This window comes from Malania oleifera, chromosome 3, assembly GCF_029873635.1.
Source record: "Malania oleifera isolate guangnan ecotype guangnan chromosome 3, ASM2987363v1, whole genome shotgun sequence".
Taxonomy (NCBI): Eukaryota; Viridiplantae; Streptophyta; class Magnoliopsida; order Santalales; family Ximeniaceae; genus Malania; species Malania oleifera.
This window is the reverse complement of record NC_080419.1, coordinates 117,850,933-117,872,305: the sequence shown is the minus strand read 5'-3', so window position 1 is coordinate 117,872,305 and position 21,373 is coordinate 117,850,933. Positions and strand designations below refer to the sequence as shown.

At 34.5% G+C, this 21,373-nt stretch overlaps 2 long non-coding RNA genes across 2 annotated transcripts; both read left to right on the top strand.

Annotated features, from left to right (window-relative positions):
• The first annotated feature begins 7,613 nt into the window (after window positions 1-7,613).
• Window positions 7,614-8,607, top strand: LOC131150827 (uncharacterized). The gene is made up of 2 exons (XR_009135611.1): window positions 7,614-7,919; window positions 8,321-8,607. It is a non-coding gene; the product is annotated as an uncharacterized LOC131150827 (long non-coding RNA).
• An 11,240-nt stretch (window positions 8,608-19,847) lies between these two features.
• Window positions 19,848-20,812, top strand: LOC131150826 (uncharacterized). The gene is made up of 2 exons (XR_009135610.1): window positions 19,848-20,128; window positions 20,521-20,812. It is a non-coding gene; the product is annotated as an uncharacterized LOC131150826 (long non-coding RNA).
• The last annotated feature ends 561 nt before the right edge of the window (window positions 20,813-21,373 follow it).

Here is a 21,373-nt window from a genome sequence, read left to right as displayed (position 1 = left end):
AGGGAAAATGAGATTTTTTAGCTGAGAAGTAATGAAAATATCTATTTATAGTACCCTTGACTCAGCTGTTCTCGTCAACGAATTGCGTCCTCGTTGACGAGGCCTTATAGTCTTCTCATTGATGAGACCATGACCTCGTCAACGAGCCTGGGATTTCTGGATTTTCGAAACCCCTTGGCTTCTCCTCATCGACGAACCCTGAATTTCATCGCACTTCCCAATACCTCTCGGCTTCTCCTCGTCAACGAGACCCTAAAACTCTTCGCCGAGTATCCTTAAGATCTCGTCGGCAAACTCTTGATTCGTCGACGAGGCCTGCTAATTTACCTTTTTGCCCCTCATTTAATTAATTAAACCCACCTATCATGGTTTGGATTTTTATACTTTTACACACACTCATGCACACACTCTTACACACACATTAACACACACCACCACACGACCATAGGTGCCGAGATTAGGGTGACCCATGCCTTTGATCATGGCTCACCGAAATGGTGGTAGCCAAATTAACACCAATAGGTTAATTGGGTGTTTGTTGTGTGATCCTACGGTCTCCATTGGCGAGTTCGCCCTCATAGCCTCTCACACTTTTATTTATTACTTCTTTTTTCTTTTTCTTTTTCTTTTTCTTTCTTTCTTTGTTTATACTTTTTCTTATGAATGCTTCGGTGCCAGTTAAATGTTTCTCGACACCTAACATGATCGTAAGCTGTATTAATGTGGTCTTGACCAGACCTTAAAAAGGTTAATTCTTCCCTTTTGACCGGTTTTCTCACCAAAACAATTGGGTCCTCTGAACCGGTATGAAACTAGTTTAGCCTTTTATTTTATTTTATATTTAAACTTTTAAAAACCCATAAAATTCATAAAAAAATCATAAAAATTACAAAAGATTCAAAAAACTCAGGAGAAAATTTTAAAAATATTTTTGTGACTTGATTTTCATTGTTTTTACTTAATTATTTTTTGTTATTTTAAAATTCAGGAAAATATGGAAAAATCACCTAAAATCAAAAAAAAATCAGAAAAAATGTTTTAAGGCTCAGAGAATTGTTTCCATCCCGAATAAATTCCAAAACCTCTCGGAATATTACTTTGCACTTAGAAAATTTTATAAAGATTTCAAAACCCCGAGAGTGTATTTTTGTAAACTATTTTCTCAATTTTCCATCCCTATGATTTAAAAGGGAGACATAAGCTTTTCGGAGTACAATATGCTCTAGTTCTAAGGGAATATTTATATAGTATTTTATTTTGTGCATTTTCTTTGATTTTTGAAAGGGGTAATTTTCAAAAACTTATTAAACTTGATTTATGGAATAACTTTTGATTAATTAGGTACCGTTCGTAAGAACGAGTGCATAGGGGGTGCAGATACCTTCCATTCGCGTAACCGTACTCCCGAGCCCGACTCTGGTGATGCAAACTGATTCTACCTTTAATTGGGTAGTAATAAAGTGTTTTAAGCACACTTCAAAAGGTTAGTGACAATTCCATTACATTATATTTTCCAAAAAAATATTTTCTTTAAAATTCACATATTTTTCCAATTCGCAGTCGCACCCACTAGTGATGGCAGGTTCGGGACGTCGCGACAATCCTTACCACCTTAGCTTGTGCCCGAGGGCTTGTGTGTGTGTGTGTGTGTGTGTAGGGGGGGGGGGGAGAGAGAGAGAGAGAGAGAGAGAGAGAGAGAGAGAGAGAGAGAGAGAGAGAAGGAGTTTAAAAAAGTGTTAGTGGGAAGGAGTTTAGAATAGTGTAGTGGGGCCCTGTACCTCTACCAGAGCGAGAAAAAAATATGAATGTTTTTTTTAAAAAATTAATGGGTCTGCCTGGTTCCTACCTCTATCAAAGAGAGGGAAAATTTTATTTTATTTATTTTATTTTTAAACTAGTGGGGCTTATGCGGGCCCTTCTTATGGAGAGAGAGAGAGAGAGAGAGAGAGAGAGAGAGAGGAAGGAGTTTAAAAAAGTGTTAGTGGGAAGAAGTTTAGAAAAGTGTAGTGGGCCCTATACCTCTGCTAGAGAAGGAAAATTAAAAAAAAAATGAAAATCTGAATATTTTTTTAAAAAATTAGTGGGTCTGCTTGGTTCCTACCTATATCAAAAAGAGGAAAAAATTTATTTTATTTATTTTTTAAATTAGTGGGGCTCATGCGGGACCCTTCCTATGTCAGAGAGAGAAAGAGAGAGGAGTTTAAAAAAGTGTTAGTGGGAAGGAGTTTAGAAAAGTATAGTGGGGCCCTATACCTCTGCTAAAGAGGGAAAACAAAAAAATAACAAGAAAATCTAAATATATTTTTTTTTAAATTAGTGGGTCTGCTTGGTTCCTACCTCTATCAAAGAGAGGAAAAAATTTATTTTATTTTATTTTTAAATTAGTGGGGCTCATGCGGGACCCTTCCTATGTCAGAGAGAGAGAGAGAGAGAGAGAGAGAGGAGTTTAAAAAAGTATTAGTGGGAAGGAGTTTAGAAAAGTATAGTGGGGCCCTATACCTCTGCTAAAGAGGGAAAACAAAAAAATAACAAGAAAATCTAAATATTTTTTTAAAAAAATTAGTAGGTCTGCTTGGTTCCTACCTCTATCAAAGAGAGGAAAAAATTTATTTTATTTTATTTTTAAATTAGTGGGGCTCATGCGGGACCCTTCCTATGTCAGAGAGAGAGAGAGAGAGAGAGAGAGAGAGAGAGAGAGAGAGAGGAGTTTAAAAAAGTGTTAGTGGGAAGGAGTTTAGAAAAGTATAGTGGGGCCCTATACCTCTGCTAAAGAGGGAAAACAAAAAAATAATAAGAAAATCTAAATATTTTTTAAAAAAAATTAGTGGGTCTGCTTGGTTCCTACCTCTATCAAAGAGAGGAAAAAATTTATTTTATTTTATTTTTAAATTAGTGGGGCTCATGCGGGACCCTTCCTATGTCAGAGAGAGAGAGAGAGAGAGGAGTTTAAAAAAGTGTTAATGGGAAGGAGTTTAGAAAAGTATAGTGGGGCCTTATACCTCTGCTAAAGAGGGAAAACAAAAAAATAACAAGAAAATCTAAATATTTTTTTTAAAAAATTAGTGGGTCTGCTTGGTTCCTACCTCTATCAAAGAGAGGAAAAAATTTATTTTATTTTATTTTTAAATTAGTGGGGCTCATGTGGGACCCTTCCTATGTCAGAGAGAGAGAGAGAGAGAGAGAGAGAGAGGAGTTTAAAAAAGTGTTAGTAGGAAGGAGTTTAGAAAAGTATAGTGGGGCCCTATACCTCTGCTAAAGAGGGAAAACAAAAAAATAACAAGAAAATCTAAATATTTTTTAAAAAAAATTAGTGGGTCTGCTTGGTTCCTACCTCTATCAAAGAGAGGAAAAAATTTATTTTATTTTATTTTTAAATTAGTGGGGCTCATGTGGGACCCTTCCTATGTCAGAGAGAGAGAGAGAGAGAGAGAGGAGTTTAAAAAAGTGTTAGTAGGAAGGAGTTTAGAAAAGTATAGTGGGGCCCTATACCTCTGCTAAAGAGGGAAAACAAAAAAATAACAAGAAAATCTAAATATTTTTTAAAAAAAATTAGTGGGTCTGCTTGGTTCCTACCTCTATCAAAGAGAGGAAAAAAATTATTTTATTTTATTTTTAAATTAGTGGGGCTTATGCGGGACCCTTCCTATGTTAGAGAGAGAGAGAGAGAGAGAGAGAGAGGAGTTTAAAAAAGTGTTAGTGGGAAGGAGTTTAGAAAAGTATAGTGGGGCCCTATACCTTTGCTAAAGAGGGAAAACAAAAAAATAACAAGAAAATATAAATATTTTTTTTAAAAAATTAAAGGGGCTGCTTGATTCCTACTTCTCTCAAAGAGAGGAAAATTTTTATTTTATTTTATTTTTAAATTAGTGGGGCTCATGCGAGACCCTTCCTATGTTGTGAGAGACAATAAAAAAAAAAGTCTGGATGAGAAAAAAAAATTCTTTTTAAAACAAAGTTGATACTAAGTTTCAATGCTCGTTTGATTTTATATTTCAGGATTTATATATTATATAGATAATGACAACAACAACAATAATAATAAAATAATATTTGTAAAAGTAATGATAATTATTATAGAGGTAATGAAAAAAAAAATAATAGTAATAAAAAATTTATTTTTTAAATTTATGGACACTCACATTCCCTAAAATTTACCATAATGATAAGGATCTTTCCTTAAATTTTAAAAATTCCACGGACCTTTCATCAAGTTTAAATTTATGGACACTCATACTCCTTTTTTATTAGTATTCAAACTAAATTTTAAAAAATATATATATTTTCAATTATGCCCACAACCCTTGGGAGCTGCTAGCTTCCTATGCATGATATCTTTTTTCTTTTTTCCAGTTATGTTGTCAACCCTCAACCCAAAGATTGCTATATTTTTTACTCTATTATTTGAAATAGGTAAAATTATAGGAAATTTGATGGGAGTTGCAACTATTGTATCAATGAGAGTCAAAAATTTATTTTATTTTTTTGTTTAAATTGATATGGATATAAAATTGAATGGAAATGTCTATTTTGTTTTGAAGGTAGGCAACTTAATAAGGATAAAGAAGGGGGAGGAGGAATTTTTTCAAAAGCAAATGAATCATGTCGCAATATATAACTAAGAGCAAAAAGGGAAAAAATATTTTTAAAACCAAATTGCACCCTGGAAGCATATAATTTGGGACAAAATGAGCAAAAAATTATTTTTAAAGACATTATGTCAATAAGGGCAAAAAAGGAAGAAAAAAAATGTTCAACCACATCATGTCTAAGAAGCTAGCAGCTCCTAAGGATTGAAGACATAATTGAAAAAATATATTATTTTTTAATTTCCTTTTGAATATTAACAAAAAATTGATGAGGCGATATAGATGTTGATAGATTTAAACTTGAGGAAAGGTTTGTGGAATTTAAAAAACCTTTAGGAAGGTCCTTATCTTTTTTCAAATCTTAGGAGAGGTGAGTATCTTTGTCCTAAATGCTTTTTTTCTTAAGAATGATAACAACAATAATAAAAAAAATAAATAAACAATATTTTTTAAACTTTTCATAATAATAACAATAATACAAAATAAAATAGAATAAATAATAATAACGAAGGGAAAGTAATTGTTCTTTTTTTTTTTTGAAAAGCACTATTTACACCCCAAAATTTACCAGTGGCACTCCACATTTATTTTTTCAATTACTAGATAATAAATTTATACATTAATTTTTCTAATGAAATGACAAAAGTATCCCTTTTTTTTTTGGCTTTTTAATTACAAAATAAAGAGTCAAAAGTTAAAGTTATCAATTGAACAGTCATACCTTCTAGAGTTCCTAGCAACTTTGTTTGGTTTATTTCAGTGAAGATTCATCGTATCATAAGGTGTCACATTATTTTGTTAAGGGTTCTATTAACGTGGGTCATAAGACTATAATAATGACGGCAACCTTAAGGTCTGTGTAGAACTTGAAGAGCATTAGGAGAGGAAATAAAAATATAAAAGCACCACTTTTCATGCTTGGTTATGAAGCAAAGTGAGAAAGAAAAACATAATGTGCAGTAAATAAATTAATAAAAATATGATTTTATGCATTCTTATTATTTGAATTTTCTTAATATTTGACGATATTAAAATAAACTTTTATTTTGAAAGTATTTTATACACACACACACACACACACACACATATATATATATATATAATGGAAAATATTTTTTCTTCTTATTTTCTATTTCTCTCCTTTACTCAAACAAAATTCTTAAGCCTTATTTTGAATTTGGAAAAAAAAAAAAAAACAAGAAAAGGAAAGGAAAATTTGAAAAGATCCACTCTTTTTTTTTATGTGTTTAGTTGTCAATAAAAATGAAAATGAAAAAAAAATAAAAAATATATTATACACCCCATTTTGTCCGATGATTATATAGCAAAACTTTAAAGGTTTAAAATTTATTTTTTAATTTTTAGTCATTTCTAACTATTTGTTTTAGGTGTCATTTATGGTTTTCATCTAATCAAATATCTCATTTTGACTCTCTCAGCCTCGCGCTTTGAATTGAAATTTCTTTCATGGGATTTTTGTATCATTTATTTTACATTCATCCATAAACATTACAAGTACAATATTCAAAGGAAAAAAAAAAATACAAAGAGAGGAAATTTCCATAGACTTCTTTATCACATGCATACACGAAAGGGAGTTTTAAAGTTGATTTCACCTCTTAAGGTATTTTGGGTCAATTTTGTGATTTAAAGTCATTGTGGACCCATTACCTGTATTGCAGCCTAACGATTTGGGGCCCAGTGTGGGTTAATTGAACTTGAAGAACATTAGGAGGGGAAAGAAAATATAAAAGCTCCATTTTTTATGTTTGTTTATGAAGTAAAGAGAGAAAGAAAGATAAAACATATTGCAAATAAATCAACAAAAATTTGATTTTACACATTATCAATATATGAGTTTCCTTCGAATGGATAAGTTGGGTTTCACTTCCATTCGTCGTTAGTTCAACTCTCGTGTTTTTGTTTAGTGGATTTTGATTTGTTTTTTTGTAATTTTATTTAGTCCTATTTAGATTTTTTTCTTATTAGTTTTGTTTGGTTTTGTTGTCCTGATTTGGTTGGTTGTTGATGTTGTTTTTGGGAGGGTTTCAATTTCATATCTGTAATCTCTCCTTTGTTTGCCTTATAATCACGGTATTCTTTCGCCAAAAGTGAGGGCATATCAATAAATAAAAAGAGGTGCCGTCCTCTTTTAGTATATGTATATATATATATGAGTTTCCTAATATTTGACGATATTAAAACAAATTTTTATTTTAATAGATTTGATACAAAAAGAAAATATAATGAAAAATTTTCTTCTTATTTCCTTTTCCTTTCTTTACTCAAACAAATATTTTAGGCATTATTTTGAATTTGGGGAAAAAAAAAAGCAAGGAAAGGAAAATTTAAAAGGGATCTACTTTTTTATTTCTATGCTTAGTTGTCAAGAAAAATGAAAATGAAACAAAAATAAAAATATATATCAAACAAATGAACAAATAATTAATTTTGCACATCGCTAATATTTGATTTTAAAAAACATTTAATCATATTATACTTAAATTTCATGTTAATAGTATTTGAAATAGAGAAAAAAATACGACGATAAATGATATCCTTCTTATTTTCCTTCTATTTCTTTTTTCAAACAAAATTTTTTATGCAAATGGGCTCTTAACCTAAATGGAACCTACTTGTTAGATGTCCCTTAGAGGATAACAAATTCAAATCTTTAAAATATTTTGTTTTATTCAAGTCATGCCCTATATTTCTATTTTAGTTGAATAACAGGAGGTAATCCATCTCGCATTTAACCCTTTCCCATAAGAAATTATTCAGGAGATCTCCTCTCCCATGTGTTCATGTGTCTATTTATTAAATTATACAAATATTAAAAATAAGTCCCCCTCTTTATATATATTATATTAAAGAATGTAACACCAATTTGTCATATATGTAACATTTAAAATATAGACACATGGATAGATGGAGGAGGAGGTCCCCTGTATAATTTTCCTTTGCCACCATTATCGATTTAAAATAATACTATGAAAATTTTAACAAGTTAGATATCTCTAAAGGGACAATAAATATGAGTGTTGAGACTCATGTGCATATTTTTTATTTTAATTAAACAACTTGTCTATTATTCTTGTCGGGTAGGATCAACACATTAATTAGTCTTTATAATGCAATCTATATAAAAGGTGCTTCGAAAGGAAGTAATTCATCCATCTAAAAAATTTTGTTTTTAAAGTTTATTCAACTTTTTCTTGAAAATAATGGCATCTTTGAAGTTTTTCATCTGCTTATTCTTTTTAATTATGACTCATGTCTATGTTGAAGGAGCTGTTGATCGATTGTCAACTACCATTGACAATAATAGCAAAGGTGATTTTTCTTGCTCTTTTCGTATATTTTTTTTTTTTGAAAAAAAATATATTCAAGAACAAATCTTCTGTTGGGTTTGTATGTTGTGTCGGGGGAGACCTTGATGGTTGCGTTGCCAAGGGAGATCCCTTGCCAGGAGAGATCCTAAAGTGTGAGGAAGAGATTGTTAGATTATCTCGCATTGGTTGTGGAAATGGCTAGTGAGAAAGTCTTACCTTTTGAGCTAATTTTTGAGATTGAGAAGGTTCTAGACAACCCAACATCTTCTTTACTTTGTATTTTAATGCTACGAACATGATGAGATATATATATATATATATATATATATATATATATATATATTGAAATAAAAAGTTGTTTAGTTTGATGTTTTAATTTGGTAAAATAATTTGCGAATGCAGCGGCGGGTTGCGAAACGGGTTTACTGTGCCGATATGGATGTTGCGAGTGCATCGACTTTGAATGCAGGAAATGTTGTGCTGCGAAAGAGATTATTACAAGCTCCTTTGGGATTGATGCGACCAAACCTTAATGATGGATGGTTCAGCAGGGCATGGCAATATTGATCTACAACCATGTTTGTTCTTAAACTTTATATGTTTATTTTGATGGGAAAATGCTTCATGTACCTGCATTAATTTATTCTATTGGAAGAATAAAAATGTAATAAAATAATAATTCCCTTTTATCTCTTTGGATGCATCTTCTGCCAACTTAGAAAAGAATTTCATCATATTTTTGTTGTTGTAAGACAAATATGAGCATCTATATGGATGTGGGTATGCAATATATGGTTAAAAGTTAAGAAAAAGCAAATGTAGGTGATGCTTAAAAGGAAAGTTTTGTTAATTTGGAAACCTATTTTCTATTATACTTTTTGCCTTACTACATATTATTAAAAATAAAAAATTATTCTAATATAATAAAAAATGAAGAAAAAAAAATCCAATATTAGTGATGTTTAAAATCAAAATTTTATCTCCACCAATTCCCTTCCACTAATTCCACATTTAACCTCTTCAAGTCCATCTTGATCTGATGTTGTACAACAACCGCTGAATCTAACGCACCCACCAATTTTCGACTCAAAGCATTAGTTACCACATTAGCCTTTTCTGGGTGGTAACTAATAGTATAGTCGTAATCTTTAATCAACTCAAGCCAACTTCTCTACCTCATGTTCAATTCCTTTTAGGTGAAAAAGTATTTAAGACTCTTATGATCAGTAAAGATCTCGTACTTTTCACTGTATAGGTAGTACCTCCAGATCTTTAATGCAAAAACTATAGCTGTCAGCTCCAAGTCGTGCATCAGATAATTCTTTGGCGAGAAGCGTACGCAATAACCTTTCTTTACTACATCAAGACACACCCGAGTCATTTCTGAGATGCATCACTGTAGATCACAAATCTGCCATCTCCTAACAGAATGGTCAACACTATAGCAGTAACTAGTCGTTGCTTCAATTCTTGAAAACTCTGCTCGTATTCACTAGTCCATTCAAATTTCTGGTTCTTTCTCATAAGCAGCATTAAAGAACCTGATAGCCCCGAAAACCCCTCAACGAATCGGTGATAGTATCCTGCCAAAACCAAGAAACTTCTAACCTCGTGCACGTTCTTCGGTCTCGCCCTATCAACTACGGCCTCTATTTTGCTCGGGTCCGTTGAAATTCCTGCCGTAAACACTATATGTCCCAGAAATGCAACTTTTTCCAGTCAGGACTCGCATTTCTTAAATTTAGCAAATAGTTTTTTTTCCCTAATGACCTAAAGTACCAGTCTCAAATGAGCTTCATGCTCCGCGGGGCTCCTCGAATAAACCAGGATGTTGTCGATGAACACCACCACAAATTGATCCAAATACTGGTGGAAGACCCTGTTCATCATATCCATGAACATTGCAAGACCATTTGTCAATCCAAACGGCATAATCAGGAATTTATAATGGCTATAACGAGTCCTGAATGCTGTCTTTGGAACATCTTCCACCCTAACCTTCACCTGATGATACCCAGATCGTAGATCGATCTTAGAAAAAACTTGTGTGCCCTTTAGTTGGTCAAACAAATCGTCAATATGGGATAATGGGTACTTGTTCTTCACTGTCATCTTATTTGTAAAGACCCAAACTATAATAAGCTGGGCTTGTCGACAAAGGAGTCACGTTCGTTGATGAAGTGTTTTAAAGCCTCCTCGACAAAATTTAGAGCCTCGTCAACGAGCAAATACCGAGTGGGTCAGAGAAATATCCGGAATTGGGCTCGGTGACAAAGGAATGGCGACGTCGACGAGCTATGTGGCAGATTCGTCAAAGAAGATGCTGCCTCGTCGATGAGTTTGACTCGGTCAAAGGTTCTATAAATATCCATTTTGGGTTACTTAGAAGCTAAGCTTCTTCCCAAAGCGCTCTCTCTCTCTCTCTCTAAACCAGCGAAAACTCTATCTCTCTCTAAGGTTCTTCGTCGTTCGAGGTCTGTTTCTAAAAACGGAAGTTGCTGCGAGGATCAGAGGAGGAAGTTCTACAAGTTTAACAGATCAGATCGTTGTTTCAAAGATTTTAGGGTTTTCCAAAAAATCGAGGTAGGGATCTGATCTCAAATTTGATTGAATCTTGGGATAAAAGTCAAAATTATAGTAAGATTATGTTCTGTGGTTTTTAGGTTTTGAGGATCTCAGGTTGTCTATTTCGATCGGTTTCGTATGTAGTTTCGTTTCGAGTTTAAGGTAAAGGGAATTTGATTACAACAATATTTTTTTAAAATTAAACCGCTAACAAGTTAGTTTATACTTATATGTATGATTTGACTGCCTATTTGCTAAATTCTACCGAGTAGAAATGCCGATTTTACAATTTTTAACAAAAACGAGGATTTTGGCGTATGATCTCCAAATTTTACAAAAATCACTTCTTTACATTTATACTGTAGTAGGAGATGCTTGAATCCTTTACTTTTTCATTTAAATGATGTTTACTAGATTTTTTTTATCATTTAGTGAATTTTTGGATTAAACTCGTGTGATAATGCTGAAATGGAAATGTATGAATTTTCTATACTATGTATATGGATTATGGGAACGGAGTTCCAACTTGTTATACTAAGAATGTGGAAAACAGAGGCCGGTTATATACCGAGCTGTATTAGTGAAACAAAAAAGGGTAAACCGAGTGGATAGGCGCCAGTTTGAACCCGATGTGATTATCTAAATTTGTGAAAATACTGAAATTGCACAGATTACTATATTTTGATATAAATTATATATATGATACTGGAACCACAACTTGCTACCAAAAGCAGTTGAAAAAAACTTCAGTGATGGGGTTGAAAAATACTCTAAACTATTATAAGCATAGTTCTGATGCTGGTAGTATAATGCAACCATACATAAGGGATCGGTATGGGTGCTTTAGATGGTTGACCTGCAAGGAGTTAGTAAGCTACTGGTAAAAATAAACCAGGGGGCGGTCGGACTATAAAAGATGCTCGACTTTTTCTACACGAATAGGACACTGTCAGAGGTATCAGTGCACAACTTGGGCCACGAGGGTAAACAGGAAAATTGTCATACCAAGCTGGAAGTGTTTTAAAATTCATATGCATGATTTAAATACTTGATGTGCAGATAAATTTTATATGTTACAGTATTATAAAAATGTTCCAAATGCATGAGTTTTTATGAAAATGTGCATATATTCAGTCACACACTATTGTAACACTTTCTTCCTTACTGAGAAGTGTCTCACCCCATTATATAACCTTTGTTTTCAGGTCCATCGGTACGTCAGTCCAAGTAATTAGAGGGACTGGGGAGGTTGTTTTTGTTTTAGCCTACTTAAGCGTTCAAATCATGTATTAAACTTTGATGAAGTTCGTATTTTGGAGGATTGTAATAACTGGTTATATTTTATGTCTAACTTTGTATATTTGAGGATGTAATAGTAAACTCTGGTACAAGTCTAGTAGAAATCCCAATGAATGTTTATATTTTTCCGCAACATTTACATTGTAATGAGGTACGGTTTACACCCGTATATCCCTATTTAGGTCGGGTTGTCTACGTATCTTGAACAGGTACAGGTATTGTGTATTCGGGTTAACGATGCTGGTTTGTATAAAGGATCGGGTTGTTACATTATTAATTTCCCGGTAGTCGAAGCACGTTCTCATCGACCCATCCTTCTTCTTCACAAACAACATCGGTGCTCCCTAGGGTGACACGCTCGATCTGATGAACCCCTTGTCAAGTAGTTCCTACAACTGCTTCTTTAGCTCCTTTAATTTTGCTAGAGCCATTCTGTATAAAGCCTTAGGAATTGGGGCTGTCCCTAGATTTAATTCAATGACAAACTCCACCTTGCGATCAGGAGGCAATCCTGGTAAATCCTCAGGAAAAATATCCAAGAACTCCTTTATCACTAGTATATCCTCCAGCTTAAGTCTTTCCTTTAGTGCTTCTTTTACAAATGCAAGGTACCCCTGGCTACCCTCTAGAAGTAACCTCTTTACCTAAATTGCTAAAAGGATTTGTGGTGCAGAGCGCACACATGACCCGAAGAATTTAAACTCTTGCTCCCCAGGAGGTCTAAACACTACCTCTTTCCTATGGCAATCAATGCTCACATAGCTAGATGTTAGCTAGTCCATCCCCAAAATGACATCTAACCCATACATGTCAAAAACTATTGAGTTAGCAGGCAGCAACATTCTCCCCTAAATTTCCACTCGGTAGTCTTTGATCACCTTACTACACACAAAAATTGACCCTGTCGGCGTGACCACGCCTATCTCGGCATCTAACAACTATGTATTTACCTTATACAATTTAACAAATCCCCGAGATATGAAGGAGTGCATCGCACCTGAATCAAATAACACAAGTGCACCATTCAACAAAAATTGAAATAGTACTTGTCACCACATCGTCGGCGTTCTCCGCATCTCCTGGCGTAAGCAAGTACACCCATGCCTGGGCGGTGCCCCTCTGGTGACCACCTCGGGGTGCCTGGTTACCTCCCCGATACTAATGTTGTGGAGGAGTGTGAGTCAACATTGCGCAGTAGTCCCGCACCATATCTCTAGCCCCACCACACCGGTAGCTGCTAGCTAGTCCACCCCTGCACTAGCCCCAATGCCCCTTATGGCATCTAGGACAGGCCTTTTCTTCTGGTTTACTGCTAGTCTCTCACCCTCTTGAATGCTGGCCTCAACTATCATGGTCTTCAGACCACTAACTTAGAAAAATTCTAAGTCATCAATGTCATCACCTGTGCGCGTATACCCTGCCTCAAACTTTTATCAAACCTCTGGGTCTTCTTCTGCTCATCCGGGATCATATATGGAGTAAAGCAGGATAGCTCCACAAACTTGGCCACATACTGCTATACAGTTAAGTGTCCCTGAGTCAAATTTAGGAACTCCTTTGCCTTAGCTTCTCGGCTAGTAGTAGGGAAGTACCTGACAAAGAAAACCTCCCTGAAATGACTCCAGGATATAGTTGCAGGTCCTGGACGCTGTTCCTCCACCAGTTTTGCCAACCTCCGCCACCTCTTTTCTTCCCCCACTAATTTAAAAGTGGCATACCACACCTTTTGCTCCTCCATGCACTCCAGCACACCCTGCAATTCCTCAATCTCCTGAACCCAATCCTCAGTTGCGATTGGGTTCGCTCCTCCTGCAAATGCCAGCGGATTCGTTCGGGTAAACTACTAAAAAGTGCAGCCCTGACCAACCGGTGGTTGATCTCACTCTCTAGAGTCCCTCCGATTTTCCTTCCTGGCCTGCCGCGCTATACTTTGCAGCACTGCTAAAGCATCCATATCATCCTCACTGGAAGTATCCACGTGATTATCCCCTCCAGCTACGATGTCCTTCCCCCTGGAATCCATCCTAAATATAGGATAGAAACCGATTTAGAAATTCCACATTTACTATGGTTGATGTTAATATGGAATGAAGAAGCATTATAACATATGAGTTTGTAGTTAAAAGAATCATTTCACAATCCTTCCACAAAACCGTCAAGATATCGGCCTCTAATCATAACTCTGAAATTAAACACCTACTCAACCGACCTAACATCCCTACCTAAGTTTCCAAGTTCCAGTCTCTCAACCCAGTAATGAAACCATCAATAGATTTACCATGGTTTTCCTAAAATCGTCATTCTAGGAAAAACACAGAAAACCATCAAAGGATTTCCGCCCCTAAGCTTCTAGACCATGACTCACCTAATCTACCCATTCCTATCATTAACTTATCTCAACCTATACTCTAGTAATTATCAACTATCAAAGTCTGCAGAACTTAACAAACCTAGGCTCTGATACCAACTGTAATGCCCCGACCTGCCACGTGGGGCAACCCGGGGTGCTACTTTAGTGACGTATGTATACCTAATACTATATTCATCATATAAAAGCAGCGAAAACAAATAACACATTCTCCAAACATTATCAGATTTCTAAACTACCTTTATGCACAAAGGTCTCCAAATATCCATATTATAGACCATAAAACAGTACAAACAAAAACAACTCAATCCATACATCCCACGTACATACACTATACATCTAACTCAACCCGTCTAGCCTTCTAAGCACGATCCCTAGTGTATCTTGAAAAGATGATTTATATATTAGGGTGAGACACTTCTCAGTAAAGCAGATTAAGTTAATATCAGTGTGTGGCCAACATGAGTTTTTAATGTGTACAAAATATCATCAGTTGTTAATAAACCACGGTTATAAAATCATTTTCAAACCATACCCACACACACACGCACACCATTTTTTATAAGTGAAAGCTCTTGAGAATAGGGGAGATTACACGCTCATACATGTAGCTCCCCTTTACTCTAATACGATATGCGACCTGCTAGGGTTACATCTGATACTTATCAGGGTCCTCGCCTTTCTCAGCAAGCCCTCGGGCAGAGAGTTTACTTTGCCATAAATATTTATGCATTTGTTTCCTCAGTATAAACAAATTCAATAAATAATAACACCATTTACATAAATTAACAAATATGCATAAAAGACACTCCCTAGGACTAAACACCATTTACCTCCCCCATGGTATGGATTGTGTAGCCCAAAGGTTGGACTTATGCCCTAGGGGATCATCCAAGACACAGTCAAAGTAATCATCTGCAAGTATGTTTGCAGGCATCCATAACCAAGTTGCAGGTTCGCTAGCCTTACCACTTCTTGTTCCGACCCCCAGGAAAGGTACTTCATCCTTACGCAGGCTAAACGGTGGAGACCACCCTATACCTCTCAGTACAGTGTGGGCACACACGGTCTTAATATAATTTCCTAGCAACGGTACTGTTAGATTTGGTGTGATCCCAAGAGGGGAGGTGAATTGGGTTTTAAAAACTTTTTGGCTAATTTAAATGTTTCCCTGATTCACCACATATCATATCCCATTCAACATATACACATATATGTAAAATGATTTTAACACTAAAAGCAAACATACACATGTGCAATATCTTATTTAAATTAAATGAGTGTATGCAAATAATTATGACATTAAATAAACATTCATACACATGCTGAAATTAAAGTACAGGAATTTAAATAAGATAGAGAGGGCGACACCGGATTTGTTATCGAGATTCAGTCAAACCAGCCTACATCCCCACCTTGGGCATACCCCCCAAGGATTCTACTAAACCTGCTCACTTACGAGTGGAGTAGAAACTATTTACATCCTCTCCTTACGGAGCAAGGAAAATCCCAACTCAATTGCTAGACTAAGTCGAACTAGTCTCACTTACGGGGTTGAGACTCTCTAGTTCAATTTTCGGACTGAACCGAACTAGTCTCACTTATAGGACTGAGACTCTCTAGTTCAAATAACGGGCTGAACTGAACTAGTACAATAAAAAAAATTTTGTACAAGATAATGCTTTTGAAAATACAAGCAAAGATGTACACGTTTAAGCTCATAAAATACGTGCACTCTCTAATGGTATGTAGTAATGCTCAGTAGAGTAAGGGTGCCATTAAATGATTTTTTACAAGTAGAATGTGTATAGAAAATGAGTATTATGTTCTCCAACAAAGATTTATATGCAAATGAGAAATACTTAGAGAATCTAGGAGTTAAGCTCAAGAAAACATTTGTGCAATAAACAATTTTTTCCCAAAAATATTTATCAAAGAAATAACTGGGAGAAAACCTAAACAATACTCTCAAAAATATTTTTCAAAGATTTGGTGCCTAGTGAGAATATGTGCAAATAAAATGCCCTAAATAAAATACTCTCCTCAAAGATGATTTTGAAATAAATGCATGAAAGAGAGTTAGAGAGATTTGTATAAAATATTTTGTTCCAAAAGAATGATTTAAATAATAAAAACATTTTGGGGAAACTTTGATTATTAATGGATTAAAGAGAAAATTTGGGTTAATCAAAGTAATGAGGGGGTATTTATAGAATTTGTGAAAATTATGACCGTTGGGGACACGAAGGTCATTTTAGAAAAAGATTAATGATGTTTAATTAAAAATAACCTAGTTTACCGCCAGTAAAAAATTCAACAACCTGACAGGCTCGGTCAACCGTACATGAGGTTTTGTTGACCGTATTATCCAGTTCGGTCGACTAGGAAAAAATTGAACTGAAAGTATGGTCGACCACTTGAAGGTTTCAAAGGCGATTTTCCAAATCCGCACAGTTCGGTCAACCGGGTCAATTTGAACTACGAGATTCAGTCGACCAAGTGGTTGGCATTTCCCACGTGGGGGTTCGATTCACCAGGGCGTTGCGCATATATTTCTAGTCGGTCGACCGAGCGGTCAACTTGTTGACTCAAAGATGTTCGGTCGACCAGGGCTACCTATATATATCCGGTCGGTTGACCGAGCGGTCAACTCGTTGACCCCAGACACTTTCGGTCGACTGAAGTTCTGTGTATTCTAATTAGGTCGACCGAATAGTCAACCTATTGACCCTAGTGAGTTCGGTCGACCGAAGCTTATATATAGCTTCAAGTTCGATCGACCAAGGCTTTTCAAATGAAATAACTTTCCCCAGCCTGTCGCAAACTCCCTGATGCTTAATTTGAAACTTATTCAAAATCTTAATATCTGACTTCTTCAATTTTTGAAAAGAATTGTTGCTTTCAGCAATAAAACTAACCCAGAATTGAACATTTCTCCACATCTGATCTGCACTTTGATAAACTCCTTCCATTCTCGATTTATATTTTCGATTCTAGAGGCACCACGTAATCAAATACAGAATCAATCTGATTAAAGTACCTTTAATAGACGATTTTTTAGCATAGTGAAACCAATTTGCAATTTTGTTTTTCCAGAAAACGTTGGAAAGGAATCCCCAACGCCACGCTAGCCCGACGCCAAACCTCTGAAACCACCTCACCTAAAGAAAGAATATGATCAATGTTTTCCTGACTTCTCTGAATGCAACAATCACAAACCGAAGTCATCTATATTCCTTTGACCTGAATTATATCATCTACAACCAAACATCTAAATCAGGCTCTCTATAAATACATTGAGATTCTTCTAGGCAATAAATAATGTCAAAACCAGTCATTCCACACAAAATTAATACTTCTGCTCCTTACTATCTCCCAAACCGTTTTGGTAGAGAAATTATCGTCAAGGGCAAGTTTCCAGACAAAAATATCTTGCCCACTTTTACCCGCTGGCACCTAGAGAAGATCCACTTTTTTTTTTTTTTTTTTTTCTATGTTAAGTTGTCAATAAAAATGAAAATGAAAAAAAATAAAAATAAAAAATATATTATAGACACCCCATTTTGTTCGATCATTACCAAAACTTTAAAGGTTTAAAATTTATTTTTTAATTTTTAGTCCTTTCTAACTATTTGTTTTAGGTGTCATCTATGATTTTCATCTAATTAGGTCTCTCGTTTTGACTCTCTCAGCCTCGCGCTTTGAATTAAAATTTCATTCATGGGGTTTTTTGTATAATTTATTTTACATTCATCCATAAACATTACAAGTACAATATTCAAAGGAAAAAAAAAAAAAACAAAGAGAGAAAATTTCAACAGGGTTCTTTATCACATGCATACCCAAAAGGGAGTTTTAAAGTTGGTTTCACCTGTTGAGTTATTTTGGGTCAATTTTGTGATTTAAAGTCATTGTGGACCCATTACCTATATTGCTGTCTAACTTGGGCTAGAGGTGATTTGGGGCCACTGTGGGTTAATTGAACTTGAAGAACATTAGGAGAGGAAAGAATATATAAAAGCTCCATTTTTTATATTTGGTTATTAAGTAAAGAGAGAAAGAAAGAAAAAACATATAACAAATAAATCAACAAAAATTTGATTTTACATATTATTAATATATGAGTTTCCTTCAACTCTTGAGTTTTTGTTTAGTGTATTTTGATTTGTGTTTTTGTTTTATCTAGGTCTATTTAGATTTGTTTCTTTTTAGCTTTTGTTTTGTTTTGTTGTCCTGATTTGGTTGATTGTTGATGTTATTTTTGGGAGGGTTTCAATTTCATTATCTGTAATCTCCCCTTTATTTGTCTTGTAATTACAGTATTCCTCTGTTAAAAGTGAGAGCATATCAATAAATAAAAGGAGGTGTCGTCCTCTTTTAGTAATATATATATATATATATATATATATGAATTTCCTAATATTTGACGATATTAAAACAAATTTTTATTTTAATAGATTTGATACAAAAAGAAAATATAATGAAAAATTTTCTTCCTATTTTCTTTTCCTTTCTTTACTCAAACAAATATTTTAGGCCTTATTTTGATTTTTTTTTTGGGGGGGGGGGGGGGGAAACAAGGAAAGGAAAATTTATAAGGGATCTACCTTTTTTTTTTTTTTTTATTACATAGGAACTCCAACCACCAATGAGCCCTTCAGACCCCCTGGTGCGGCACCAAACCTATGGATTTGCGTTCTCCACCCCCAGGTCTCGCTGATCAGGGTAAAGTCCAGAATGCGAACACAACTTCTGTGCATCAGTTGGACGTTCGGTCAATTCGACCCACGAGACACATTTCCATTACCATCCACGGACCCCCGCTGTCTCACAGAACGAACTCTCACCATCCACGGTTCCTGCTGGCTCACAGAATAAATTCTCACCATCCACAGGTACCACTGGTTCCATGAGTATATCTACCTGGAATTGAACTCCTGTTACTCCTTACTTGCTAATGTTTTTCCACCATGTCATGCCTGTGGGGGTAGGGATCTACTTTTTTATTTCTATGCTTAGTTGTCAATAAAAATGAAAATGAAAATATATAAATAAATATATATATATATATATATATAAAGAACAAATATTTAATTTTGCGCATCGCTAATATTTTATTTTTAAAAACATTTAATCATATTATACTTAATTTTCATGTTAATAATATTTGAAATAGAGAAAAAAAATCGACAAGAAATGATATTCTTCTTATTTTCCTTCTATTTCTTGTTTCAAAAAAATATTTTTATGCAAATGAACTCTTAACCTAAATGGAACCTACTTGTTAGATGTCCCTTAGAGGATAACAAATACAAGTCTTTAAAATATTTTGTTTTATTCAAGTCGTGCCCTATATTTCTATTTTAGTTGAATAACAAGAGGTAATCCATCTCGCATTTAATCATTTCCCGTAAGAAATTATTTAGGAGACCTCCTCTCCATGTGTTCATGTGTCTATTTTTTAAATTATACACATATTGAAAATAAGTCCCCCTCTTTATATATATTATATTAATGAATGTAACATCAATTTGTCATATATGTAATATTTAAAATATAAACACATGGACAGATGGAGGAGGAGGTCCCCTGTATAATTTTCCTTTGCTGCCGTCATCCATTTAAAATAATACTATGAAAATCTTAACGAGTTAAATATCTCTCAGAGGACAATAAATATGAGTGTTGAGACTCATGTGCATATTTTTTTATTTTAAATAAACAACTTGTCTATTATTCTTGTCGGGTAGGATCAACACATTAATTAGTTTTTATAATGTAATCTATATAAAGGGGGCTTTGAAAGGAAGTAATTCATCCATCTAAACAACTTTGTTTTTGAAGTTTATTCAACATCTTCTTAAAAATAATGGCATCTTTGAAGTTTTTCATCTGCTTATTCTTTTTAATTATGACTCACATCTATGTTGAAGGAGCTGTTGATCGATTATCAAATACCATTGACGATAATAAAATAGGTGATTTTTCTTGCTCTCTTCGCATATCTTTTTTTTTTTTTTAGAAAAAAAAAAATATTCAAGAACAAACCTTTTGTTGGGTTTGAATGTGGTGTCGGGAGAGACCTCAATGGTTGTCTTGTCTGGTGAGATCCCTTGCGAGGAGAGATTCTGATGTGTGAGGGGGAGATTGTTAAGTTATCTCGCACCGGTTGGGAAGATGACTAGTAGTTAGTTATTATGCATGAGGGAAAGTCCCACCTTTTGAGTTAGTTTTTGAGATTAAGAAGGCTCTACACCAACCAACATCTTCTTCACTTTGTATTTTAATGCTATATATATATATATATATAATGAAATAAAAAGTTGTTTAGTTTGGTGTTTTAATTTGGTAAAATAATTCGCGAATGCAGATTTTCGTTGCGCTGCGTATTCACGGTGCCCACATGGATGTTGCGACTGCATCGACTTTGAATGCAAGAAATGTTGTGCTGCGAAAGAGATTATTACAGACTCCTTTGGGATTGATGCGACCAAACCTTAATGATGGATGGTTTAGCAGGGCATGACAATGTTGATCACAACCATGTTTGTTCTTAAACTTTATATGCTTGTTTTGATGGGAAAATGCTTCATGTACCTGCATTAATTTATTCCATTGGAGGAATAAAAATATAATAAAAGAAGTATTCCCTTTTGGAATTATCTTATCTCTTTGGATGGATCTTCAGCCATACTTTGTAAAAAATTTCATCATATTTTTGTTCTTATATGTTAGAGGATTCATCCTCAAAATCTAGGTGTTAAGGAGAGAGAGTTAAGATGATCTTATATTGGCTTTGAAACTGCTCACAGAGACGATATGGGACTGGACGGACATTAATACTCCTCCTCGAGCTCATGGAAAAATGAGGCAATGAGAGTTTATGGGGGAAAATGAGACGAGGAGAAGTCTTGCCCACGGAAGAGTTAAGTAGCCCAATGCTTACCTTTGATACCATATTAGAGAGCTCATTCTCAAAACTTAGGTATTAAGAAAAGAGATTTAAGAGGATCTTCTACTGCCTTTGAAACTGCTCACAGAAACGATGTCGGACTGGACGGACATTAATATTGTAAGACAAATATGAGCATCTATATCCATGTGGGTATGCAATATATAATTAAAAGTCAAGAAAAAGTAAATGTTGGTGATGCTTAAAAAGAAAGTTTTGTTAATTGGGAAACCTATTTTTTATTATATTTTTTGCCACACTAAATATTATT